The following is a 13,087-nucleotide window of genomic DNA, read 5'->3' on the forward strand; positions in this document are numbered from 1 at the left end:
TTGTAAAAATAGTTGCTCTCTGAGACATACTGCTCCTTTTCATCTTATTTCCTACTTGCCTTTTGCTGTTATCTCCCCATGTTAAAATCAGAAAAACTTACATTTTTTATTACAAGTGATTCTCAAGAATAGTAGCTTGAGTATAAAAATCATTAAAAATGACACCGGGAGAGAGAAATCTTACCTAAGCTTCTTTTGGCATTTGACTGCTTTGTTTAAATTGGCAAGATTATTTTATAGAACGATAGGAGGAAATAGACAAAAGCTTTGTGATATCAAAGCATTTACAGGCTTCCAGGAGCTGTCTCTTGCCTGACTCCTTCTGGTGTGGTGCTAATCAGAGCACAGGCCTTTTCTGAAGTCAAAGAGCTTCAGATTTAGATCAGCTTCTCTCACTCCCAGATCCCAAAGGGTAGGGGTCCTAGAGCACAAATAGTTATCAAATTAAAGCAGAAATGCTTGAAGGATGTTAGTTCCAAGTCTGGGCCCTATTCTCCTTTGATATTAAAATGAAATAGAATGGCTGGAGTATGCTGAGATCAATTCAGATGTAAAGCATGTTTGGTATTTCTTTTTCCTTATAGAACCTTATGATTTAGAATCTGTTTGTCTTAGTCCGATATAATTGATGTTATACTAATTTCAGATGTAGTTTTAAAATATTATTTTGTTTTATATTCATGACTGTTGACAAGATGAGCATCTTGATTGTTGCTCAGGCTGCTCTTTGATCAACAGCTACATTGTCTGAGATACACCCCCCACCTTGGTAAAGACTGGTATCACTAAGTTCATCTACAGGGTCATGTTAGGGTTTCCAAAGTATTTTGCTTTCATTTACAAAAATATTTAAATTCTTCTTCTTGTGAGTTTTCATGGTATTTCCTATGATCTAGTATATTCTGCTACTCATTGAAAACAGTCTGAAGATCTCAGCCAGCTCTGAGGATCGCTAGTGACAGGCCTTGCATTAAAGCTATTTGGACACATACCTTGTTTAGGTAATCAGCTGGGAGCTTTTGCTGTTTCACAAGCCTTCATAGTTGGTGCCCTATTTGTTAAGCTCTCTTTCCTTGAAGGCATCAAAACATTTCCAATTATATTGTACTGGAAATCTGAGGGTAGCAGTCAATATGTGACTTTCTCCATTTCTGCAGAACCACATACAATTTGGGAGTAAGCAGTATGAAATGTAACTCTGTGAACTGCAATAATTAATCTGGGTTCAAAGAAACCATTTGTTCAATAAATATCATTGAGTACCTGGCATATGCTTTTAAGCTGTAAGGATGTTGCAACAAAAAACCCCATACAAATGCCTGCTCCAAGGTAGAAGAGAAATAAACAGCAATAAGCCTTCTAAGGAAATAAGTTGATTGTCTTGTGTGTTAGAGGGTAATAAGTATTATGGGGAAAAGTATAGAGGGGGTAAAGACAATAGGGGAGGAGTGTGGTTGTAGTTTATGTTGATAGGGTAGGCCTTGATGGTTTGAGAGGTAACATGAAAGGAGGTGGTGCCCCTTAAGAGAGTATAGTGAGGAAAGAGCCCAGAGGCACAGGGAGTGCTTGATAGGTGCAAAATATAGATTTGAAGCCAGGCTGGGGGCAGTGGAGTGAGTGACAGCTATGTCTGAGAGAAGCATAACTGCGAGTCCCATCCTGTGGGGTCCTGTATGCCATTCTTTAGTCTTTGATTTTTGCTCTGAGAAGGACGGGAAGCCATCACAGAGCTCCCAATAGATAAGGGACACAGTCCTAGCTGCTGTGTTAAGAATATAGCTCAGGAGTATGAGGGGGAAAGTACAGAGACCTTAGAAGCTGTTGCAGTCATCCAAGTGGATGATGTACTGGCTCTGCCTTGGTTATAGCAGTGAAGGTGAGGATGAGATTTCTGTATTGTGTAGGTTGCATAACAAACATTTGGCAATCATCAAATGATAACCAGCAATCATCAACAATGGTAAGGAGCTACCAGACTTAGTGTCTTTTGGTTTCCCTTTTCTGTTTGTATTTCACTGTCTTTTATCCCTTCTCCTTCAGAAGCTCTTGGTGCCTTTCTAGGGACTTCTGACCTTACGCAGTTGTTCCACTTCTGCTCTGGGACATATTGATCCTAACCAGTCCTGTGGCCTGTTTTCTTGGTCTCCCTTTAGCTAGCTTCTGTGACCTGGTCTTGGTGATGATTTTCTCTCAGGTTTCAGTGATTTGCAAAAGCTTCTCTTTTATTCCAAGGAGCATTTGCATTTTTTGTTTTTAGTACCTATTGGAATCTTATATTTTAATTCAAGATTAATATGTTCTTTTTTTTGTTAAATTCTTTTATTGGTACATTGTAGGTATACAACACAATTACATTTCTCATTGGGAATTGTACCTTTACATAATGCATCTTGGTTCTTATTTTTTCCCCATTCCTAGCCCTCCCTTCACCCCCTCCACCCTTCCCTATTTACAAAAACTTTATTTCCATTTTTTCCATTTCTCATCATTTTTCCTTTGGGAGGTGTGCAATTTAACACAAAGAAGGGACTTTGCAGAGGAAAAATTAAAACATGGGTATCCACGCCCATGAGTTCAGATGTTGCAAGTTCATATCATGGAGGAAGCATAGCATTCAGAACCATAATGTTAGAAATAGCCTTCAGAGCACTTTTGGAGAGGGAAAGAGAGTCTCCAATTTGCCAGGTTTGTGTAGGGCTAGAACAAAAGATGAAGAACTAAAGTTTATGTTTTGTTTTTTTACGTCTTCTGAATTTTGAATTCAGAATTCTGAATTTTGTTGTAACTTTTAATTAAATATTTCAATTCAAATCAACAGATATTTGCTCATGCTGGGTTCATTATTAGGTGTTGGAAATAAAAAGAGAAATAATATAAAATCTGTCCTCTAAAGGATCTAGCAGATGGATAGGATGGTAAACTTTTAACACATTGAAATGTTATATGTTTAGAATGCCAGAAACACAAAAAAAGATAAATCAAGGCAGAGAGGGTCCTGAGAAGGGAGGGGTCCAGGTACATTTTCTCAGGAGCTGCCTCTCTCTGATCTGCCAGTAGCTGGTCTTCAGGTAGTTATTGATAGTTCTCTCACCTACCCCACCTCTGCTGTTATTCTGGTCCAGATGTAAGGGAGGTGCAATGTCCTATGGGTGTAGGGCTAGGGCTGAACTTTCAGCATGGGGCAGAATCAGGGAGACTCTGACTCAAAGAGTGCCCACGTGGTCACTGAGGACCCAAAGTGTATGGTTAGGGTCATCTCTGCTCTTCAGTCTTCCAGAAGAAGGTGACCATAGTGGAAGGGAGGCTTTCACTAAAGTCCTGTTGTTTTTTTCATCTGATATTCTTCCACTTACTTGAAGGTGTAAATATAATCTAATTACCCTATACCCAGGGCATCTAATGTAGTTCACTAGGAGACTTCATGAGTTTTTATTCCTGGGCCCTGTAGTGGAATTTTATCCATAGTGTTTAGGGCAGTGGCAGGGAAATACTTTTTGGAGGGACAGGATATGTTCTGCTATCTTCTCATTCACAGCATTTATATGGCAGTAATTAACATTGCCTATTAGTGGGATTGGCCCCTGCAAACTGAAATACAAAAGTGTTCTTTTTTTAAAATTAGTACATGGTTAGAATTCATGCAGTTTACAGTCATTTTGGCAGTGATTATGTGTACATATTACAGCTTTTTTTTCTTTTTTAATCACCTTCCTCTCTCTTGCCCTTTTCCCTCCTCCTCTGGTTTTTCTATCCCCTTTTCATACATGTTGATATTACTTGATTTAGCTCATGTTATGGCATGTAGTGTTTACCTTAATTGGGGTTATTAGGTTCCTGCACATGCCATAGCATTATTCTACTTATTTCTCCTTCACCTCCTCCTTACCCTTCACCCTTGTTCCCCTGGACTGATCACTTTCCTATTGCAAGAGATCTATCCCTTTGTTCCTTTGTATCCATCCTTTATCATTTTCTTTTTGTATTTAAGCTCATGGATCTGTTTTATTTCACTCAACATTATATTTTCCAGGTGCATCATTTTTCTACAGATGTCTCAACTTTGTCCTTCTATATAGTTGAATAGTATTCCATTCTACTGTATATAGATACTACATTTTCTTTATCCAGTCATCTGTTGATGAGTACACAGGCTGCTTCCAGGATTTAGCTATTAAATTATGCTGCTGTAAGCATGCATGTATCACGGTATTATGATGCCTTGAGCTCTTTGGGGAAGTTGCCTAGCAGGGGGATAGCCGAGTCACATGGAATTTCTAATTTCAATTCTTTGAGAAATTTCCATACGGATTTCCATAATGGTTCTGCTAGTTGACATTCCCATCAACAATGTAGGAGAGTTCCTTTTTCACCACAGCCACACCAGCATTTGATTCTGTTTGATTTCCTAATGATTGCCATTATTTCCAGAGTAGCATGGAATCTTAGTGTTATTTTAATTTGCATTTCTCTAATGGCCAGAAATGTTGAATGTTTTTTCATATATTTGTTGGCCATTTGTACTTTTTCCTTTGTGAAGTGTCTGTTCATTTCTCTTGCCCATTTCTTGACTGAGTCTTTCATTTAAGGTGGGTTAATTTTTTTGAGTTCCTTGTATATTCTAGAAATTAGTCCTCTGAATAGCTGGGAAAATATTTTTCCCATTCTGTAGGTTGTCTCTTTACTGATTGTTTTGCTGTACAGAAGCTTTTTAGTCTAATATAATTCCATTTGTTGGTTCTTGATGGTATTTCTTGTGCGATTGAGGTTCTATTTAGAAAATCCTTTCCTAGAGCTATATCTTCAGTTGTTTTACCTAATTTATCTCCCAAAAAGCTTGATGTGTCTATTTTAATGTTTATATCTTTGATACATTTTGATTTTAATTTAGTATATGGTGAGAGGTAAGTGTCCAGTTTCATTCTTTTGCAAACAAATAACCAATTTTCCCAACATCACTTGTTGAATAGGCCATTTTTCCTCCAACACATGCTTGTGGCCACTTTGTAAAAGATCAGAAAATTGAGTGTGTCTGGTGAGATTTCCATATCCTCAATTCTGTTCCATTGATCCATGTGTCTGTTTTTTGTTCTAGTACCATGCCATTTGATTCACTATTGCTTTGTAATATAGCTTGAAGTCAAATATTTCTATACTGCCTTTTTTGCTCTTATTGCTCAGAATTGCTTTTGCTATTCTGTGTCTCTTTTGGGTCATACAAAATTTACAATTATTTTCTCTAGATCTGTAAAGTATATGGTTAGTATTTTGATTGGGACTGTATTTAATATAACAGTTTTGGAAGTATGGCCATTTTGACAATATTGATTCTGCCTATCCAGGAGCAGGGGCCATCTTTCCATTTTCTGATGTCCTCTTCGATTTCTTTTTTCAAAATGCTGTAGTTTTCTTTGTAGCAGTCTTTCATTTCCTTGGCTAGATTAATTCCTGGATATTTCATTTCTCTTGAAGTTACTGTGAATGTTATTATTTTCATAATATCGTTTTCATCCTGTTCCTTGTTGGTGTACACAAATGCTGATGTTTTTTGTGTGTTGTTCTTATATTCTGCTACTTTGCTGAAGTTGTTTATTACTTCAAATAATTTTTTGGTGGATTTCTTTGGGTCTCCCATGTACAGTATCATGTCGTCTACAAATAATGATAATTTGATTTCTTCCTTTCCTGTATGCATTGCTTTTATTTCTTTCTCTTGTTTAATTGCTCTGGCTAATATTTCAAGTACTATGCTGAATAGAAGAGGTGATAGTAGACATCCTTGTCTTGTTCCTGAATTTAAGGGAAATGCTTTTAATTTTTCCACATTTAGCATAATGTTGGCTATTGGTTTGTTATAAATAGCCTTTATCATATTCAGATATGGTCCTTATATACTTATTTTCTTCAGGGTTTTTATCATAAATGAATTAAATGAATTTAGGAGCATTCTATCCTTTTCATTTTTTTTGAAAATCTTGAGAAGTATTGGAAATAATATGTCCTTAAAGGTTTTGTAGAATTCAGAAGTGAATGCATCACATCCTGGGCTTTTTAAAAAATTGGTAGATTCTTTATTACTGAGTCAATTTCATTGCTTGGGTTGTAAAGCATATTTATGTCTTTTTGGGTTAGTTTTGATAGTTCGTATGTGTCCGTTTCTTCAATTTGCTAATTTGTTAGAATATCATTTCTCAAAGTAGTTACTATCTTCTGGATTTTGACAGTGTCTATTGTGATTTCACATTTTTCATTTCTAATTGCACTGATATAAGTCTTTTTTCTCCTTCTTGGTGAATTTGGCTTGTCTATTTTATTTATTCTTACAAAAATCCAGCACTTCAATTTGTTGATTTTCTTTTTACATTTTTTTCAGTCTCAATTTTGTTGATTTCCACTCTTATCTTTATAATTTCCCTTCTTAATTTTGGTTTTAGGTTGGTTTGCTGTTGTTTCTCAACATTTCTCATAAGGTTGTTTATTTTAGCTTGCTCTGTTTTCCTAATATATGCATTGACTGTGATGAATTTTCAGCTTGGAACTGCTTTCATAGTGTCCCAGAGGTTTTGTTGAGTTATACAGTCATTGTCATTAACTTCCAGAAATTTTAAAATTTCTTCTTTGATTTTCTCTGTGCCCCATTGGTTGTTTAGGGGTATGTTGTTAATTTTCCAGGAGCTTTTACCTTTTCCAAAATTTCTTCTGTCATTGATTTCTATTTTCATTGCACAGTGATCTTACAGTATGCATGGAGTGACTTCAATTCTTTTATATTTATTTAAGCAAGGATTGTGGAATAGTATGTGATATATTTTGGAAAAAGTACCATGTGCTGCTGACAAAAATGTATACTCTGTTGTAGAGGGGTGGAATAGTCTGTATATATCTATTGAGTCCATATGTTAAGGATGTGGTTCAGCTCTGAAATTTCTTTGTTTAATTATTCTGTCTCTTTGCAAAAATGAGGTGTTAAAATCCCCTACTGTGATTGTTTTAGTGTTTGTTTGATCTTTTAATTTTAGCAGTTTTTGTTTTATGAAGGTGCTCCACTATTTGGTGCATATATGTTTATCAATGTTATCTCTTCTTGTTGGATTGTTCCCCTAACTAGTAGGTAGTGACCTTCTTTGTTTCTCCTAATCAGTTTTAACTTGAAGTTTACCATGTCTTATATTAGAATTGCTACCCTGGATTACTTTTGGAGTCCTGGAGCATGAAATTTTGTTTTCTATCCTTTAGTTTTTACTCTATGAATATCTTTTTGGATTAGGTGAGTTTCTTGAGTACAGTGGATTGTTGGATTCTGTTTTATGATCCAGTTTGCCAGTCTGTATCATTTGATTGGAGAGTTGAGGCTGTTAACATTGAGAGATATTACTGAGATGTATTGTTTATTTACTATTGTTGCCTTCTTTATCTGTTGGTGAATCCTTTGTTTTTCTTTTTCTGTTGTTTTTCATTGCTGTTTTTCTATTGACTTCACTAGTTTCCTCTGTGTTTTTAGGTGTGTCCACTTCATTATTTCTGTCAAATATATTCTTGAGTATTTTCTCTACAGCTGGTTTAGCACTCATATTATCTTCTGAGGTGGTATTTTCCATGGAAATATTCCATTTCTCCATCTATTTTGAAAGATAGCTTTGCTGGGTTAATTTATCTGGGTTAGAAATTATTTGCTATTAGGGCTTGAAATACTTTACTCCAAGGTCTTCTGGCCTTGAGGGTTTGTGCTGAGAAGTCTGCTGTGATTCAAAATGGTTTACTTATATGTGATTTTTGTTTTGTTTTGTTTTTTTCTCTGGCTACCTTTAAAATTCTGTTTTTTTTGCTGAATAATAGGAAGTTTAATAAGGATATGTCTTGGTGAACTTCTTCTTTCATCATAATTGTTTCGTGCTCTATAAGCATTGCTTACTTGTATTTTAAATTTTTTTCTTGTGTTTGGGAAATTTTCTTCCATAGTTTCTATAAGCATGTTAGTGAGTCCATCTGTGCTATCTTCTAGCTTTTCTCTGACTCTGATTAGTCTTATATTAGTTTTCTTGTTGTCATCTAGAACCTCTTGTTCTCTTATTTTCTTTTTGGCTTCTTTGGGCTCTTTATTGTAATTAACTATTTTGTCCTCAATGTCAGACTCTCTGTCTTCACATTGGTCATTTCTTCAATGTATGAATTCTATACTGTTTTTTATTTCAGGCTAAATATCTTCTTGACCTCTGACATCTTTTGGAGGATGCCATATCCTTGTTGAAACTGTCATTCAAATTTTGAACTGTTTTGCTTAGCTTATCCAATTTTGTACCAATTTCCTTGCAATTTAGCAAGGGCATATTAACTATAATAGCTGTGAACTTTTCATTTCCTCTTTGCACTCACCTATTTTCTTCATCCATTCCAAGAACTTTTCATAGATTTCTGCTACCTGATATTTGTTTTCTTCTCCCTTTTTGGCTTCTTGCTCTGCCTTGAGAGAGGTGGGGGTGGGGTTCAGAGATCTTCTATTTCCTTGTTTCCCCATTTGCCTACTTGTATCTGTGTTTGTTTTTTATATATCTAAACATATCTTTAAAAAATTGTACATGCCTCTCTCTTTTTTCTCCTGTCTTTTTTTTGGGGGGGGTGGGGTGGGGTTGCTGGAGGTTGTTGGGGACTAGAAACATCAGGAGAGTTTGTGGCTCACATAAAGATTTCAGTAGAATGTTGCCTCCCTGTGAATAATTTTCAGCTTTGTATGTCCAGTGCTAGTATTTACTCCTTCTGATATTTACTTTAAGTGATTTTGTCTCTGTCCTTGTGTTTTGCTGGAAGAAATGCTTCCACAGATTCAATGTTACAATACTTCTATATTATAGTCCTTGCAGTTATTCTTTCCCCATTTGTCTGTTTTCTATGCACACTGTGCCAGTTTATTATCTGTGGTTGTTCTGCAGTGCGGTAGGTAACGTGGGTTGGGAAGAATGGGAGGTGGCTGGATGAGGAGTGTTAGACACTAACGGGGAGGTTTGAAGGGGAAATGGTGGTAGATGAGAAGAAAAGATTGATGTGGGTTCTGATTTTATTGGAGTACTTTTAGTTGAGTTGAGGGATTAGTATTGAGGGTTTTCAGGGAATATTTTGTGGGGGCAAGGGTGAGATATTGGAAAAAGGGGATTCTCTTTGTGTTTAAGGAAAGCTATGTGGTTATCAGAACTTGCTTATGGGGAGGACTGTATGACAGATAAGATATAGAGGAGCCAAAGGCTTAGGATAGGGAGGATCTAGGAATAATACTAGTGAGGACAGGAGTGACTTTGAGGGGGCTAAGAATGGTGGATTTAAGAAATTGGGAGGAGGAGTGTACGTGTTTAGAAAAAGAATAAAGAAGTATGTTAGTAATATTGTCTTGGGGTTTGAGGAGAGGAAATTAGATAAAGAGCTGAAGCGAGGGGGAGAACCTAGACATCTATTAAATCAGAATCAGTGGACAAACATATATACAAGAATAGCAACTTAATAAACACATGAAATCATAAAAGAACATAACATAACCCCATGTCACTAAATAGATCAAGGAACACAAAAACTTAAACCAGTAAGATGTCTGATGGGTACACAAATTAGATATTCCAATGAGACATTGCTTTTGTGATTCCCAAGTAGCCTCTTTGCCAGATAAGCTACTCAATACCCCAATAACTCCTCGGATCCCTCCACTGCAATACTAAAGTAACCTCAGACTCAGGACTTTTTTCTGCCAGGTTGCAGGCACTCTTGCAGAGTCTGATGCAGTGTGGTTCTTGGGTTAGGAACTCTTGTGTCCCCTCCCTGGGTGTAAGTATAGGGTTGGCAGACAAGTTCACTGACACTCAGTTGTCCACTGAGTCAGGATTATTCCTATGGAATCAATTCAACCACAGCAGTAACAGTCGAATCCATTGCAGTGGAATCTGGAAGGGCTAGTTGAGAAATAACATACCATGAGACCCGGTTTGGGGTCTCCCTTTAGTCTAGAGAAGAAATGCACTGCTATAGTCTGAGCATCATAACAACCCAAGTCTTGACCCACCATTAGTGAGCACTAAATGCAATGACTGTGTTTCTCCTACTGATGAAAAATATCATTCAATAGTAATTTTATAGAATCAGTTTTCTAATGCCCAGGGAGTTGGCAGATGGGGTAATGCCAGAGGGGTCAAGAAGAGAAATAGAAAAAAAGGAAACAAAATTTTAAGTCCTCTACTCTGTGGTATGGGAAGGAGGAAATAGGAGGAGGGTAAAGGGTCCTATTGATGTTATGGTATGTTGTTATATACTTAGAAAGGGGCAACAGGTGAAACTGTGCAAAATTGGTAGTGATAAAAGGAGGCAGAAAGATTCTATGATGATATGAATATTAGAGAAGAAGTTTAAGAGAAACAGTTGAAAAGGTGGAGAGAAGAAAAAAATGAAACAGTGAATATAACACAAGAGAAAGTGGTCAGGTTAAGAAATATGGGTAAAAGTAGGAGGGGATATAAATAAATGGGAGAATTCCCTTACCCTCTATACACTATAGTGGGAGAAGGAAAAAAAGAGAATAGTCAGAGTAGGCAAGGGACAGATACATAGACATGCTTATAAAAGAGAATAGTGTAAAATAATGGGATAAAAGTGCGTGGGAAAATGTACAGAAGTGGAAAACAGCAAAGAGTGAAAAATAAAAACAGAAAATAAAAAAAATTAAAAGTAAAATAAAAAAATAATACGATCAAATAAAGAATAGTAAAAGAAAATTTTCAATTGTTTTGGATATGTGGCTTCTTTCCTCAGGCTCCTGGTAAGGAGCAGAGCTCCAGGCAGGGCATGTATTTGTCAATGAGGAAGACTATGGTACAGTCTGTGCCCAGAACTGTGCTGGGCCTAGAGGACTGCCAACGTGAGATCAATGCACCAGTGAGAGCTTCCAGTCCTGTGTGGCTCAGTTAAAAGTGGATTTTGGCTGCAGGACCCAGTGTATGATCACCCAGCCCCTGCCTCTCAGCTGGATTTCTGCCCAGCCTGCTCTCCAGCTGCTGGCAGCCTCCCAAGACTGTCCTTCCCTTGTCCACTCTGGGAACCTAGCAGTGTGAAGTGACCAAGGAACTATTCTGCAACCAAAGTTCAAGCACCCAGACCCTTCCTACAATGACATCCTGCCAGGTTCTGCCCTGCACAGCTGTGTCCTCAGACGTTGCTGCACCTGAGTCACCCACCCACCATTAACTGCAGGGTGGGGACTTCTGGGCCCAGGGTGCCTGGAACACCCTGTGTAAACCCTGTTTGTGTATGTAGGGGGACTGGAGTTGGGTGCCAGACAGAGACTCTGGTGGGTCTAGGATTGAAGCAGGGCAGTGAGAGAGCAGTGTAGGCTCAAGGGAGCCCAGGGTTCTGAGTATGGGCTAAAATCAGACTAGTGTTTCTTTCCTCTGTGTGCCAGATGAATGTCCCGGTTTGCCTGGGATAAACAGCAGGATCCCTCCCAGTGGCGACTCAGGAGTGTTCTGGGTCCAGAACTGAAGACTTCCAACATAGACAGCAGTCAGTCTTTTGTTTATCTCCTGAGTCTGAGAATAGATGAGCAGGTCAGGGGAGGGAGTAGCTCCCTGGTCACTGGCCCTTGGCGTGTGCCAGTGAAAAAAGCTGCCAGGCTGCAATGTCCTCTGTTCAGAGGCGGGTAGTGAGGCGAGGGGCCGTATACCCCAAGTCTGTTCTGTGTGGCTTGACTCTGCCATGCTGCTTGGATCCTGCTAGCTATCTGGGACCTTGGAAATGCAGTTCCTGTGTTGGTTGGACTGCATGGGCTCTTTTAAACTCCTATGCATGTGTTTGATCTACGAGTTTCTTCTTTCACGTTGATTTTTTGCATGAAGGTATATGCCCCTCCAATTAACTGTGTTTTTTAATGGCTTTTTTTTCGAAGTCTCTCCAGTGTGATTCCTCCTCTACTCAGCCATGTTGGAATCTGCCATTCTCATCAAAATGTTATTTTCTTTTCAAACAGAATTCTAAACCTAATATTTGCCTGGCACTGGGTAGTGACTATTTGAGAAATATTTATTGGCTCTCACCTGAAAGCATAGATTACAAATTGGAGAGTTACAAGACATGTTGCATTGCTTGCCAGATTCAGGTTCAAGCTTCTGCCTTCTATGATCATCCAGTGGTAACTCCAGCGTGTCATTCCACAGTCTACAATTCAAGTTACATAAAATCATCTTGACTAGAATGATTCATAATTTTAGTTCAAAGAAGGAAACTCTGGGATATCCTTTGGTTTCCTTTCCAAGGAATGGAGACAGCCTGAAATTCTATTCCATTCTCCCTGCTGGATCACAGCCACTGGGCAAGCTGCCTAAATCAAGGGTTTTGGATGTGCTAGGAGTCTTGAACTTGGTTAATCCACTTGAGACCAAGAGTAACATCAAAACTTTTGATTACGCATTTTATTCCAATTTCTAAAATGTTCTTATGCTTATTTTTTCCCCAAATAATCCCTAAAACTGAACTCTACTTCCCAGTTTTACTAAAAATTCAGGAATTTTTATTATTTACTTTATTAGTATCACTGTATTAGAAAATGCAAGAGACAATGATGAGATTAAAAATAAGCTTAAATCATAAGGTTGCACTCCTTTTTCCATTATAGAGCTAAATTGCTGACACTATATTAAAATTATTGATTACACTTACTGCTTATAAAAAATTGTGAAACTATGTATTTTGATCTTTGTTTTTATGAATGATGCAAAAATGTATCAAGAGATCAATTAAATTTATTGGAATGATATATTTGTTAATTATGGCAGTACAAAAAGAAATATTCTTTTTAGAATTAAGCCAAAAGAATCCCTACCGTTCCTCCTTTATAGACTAGTTCTGTGAGGATGTGTAATTAATGAGAAAGAAATTTATGACTAACTCTGTAGAAAAGGATGTTTTTAAGTTTTGAAACTAGGTAGCCTAGTTATATAATTGCCTCTGATCTCTAGGCTGATATTTTACTGTGCTATTTCTTTGCTTCTTACTCTAATAAAATATTAACATGGTGAGCTGATTTCTCTATCAGAGACAGATTGCTCAAGCATAACTGCTCGTT

At 37.4% G+C, this 13,087-nt stretch overlaps 1 protein-coding gene across 17 annotated transcripts in view; it reads left to right on the forward strand.

The window, feature by feature from the left end:
- The window catches only part of Mlip (muscular LMNA interacting protein), a 297,907-nt gene that overhangs the window by 167,482 nt on the left and 117,338 nt on the right, over positions 1 to 13,087 (forward strand). The gene's annotated exons all lie outside the window — the stretch shown is intronic.

This window comes from Heterocephalus glaber, unplaced genomic scaffold (genome assembly GCF_053883595.1).
Source record: "Heterocephalus glaber isolate CG9 unplaced genomic scaffold, H.glaber_assembly_v1.0 deba00001610, whole genome shotgun sequence".
NCBI classification, from domain to species: domain Eukaryota; kingdom Metazoa; phylum Chordata; class Mammalia; order Rodentia; family Bathyergidae; genus Heterocephalus; species Heterocephalus glaber.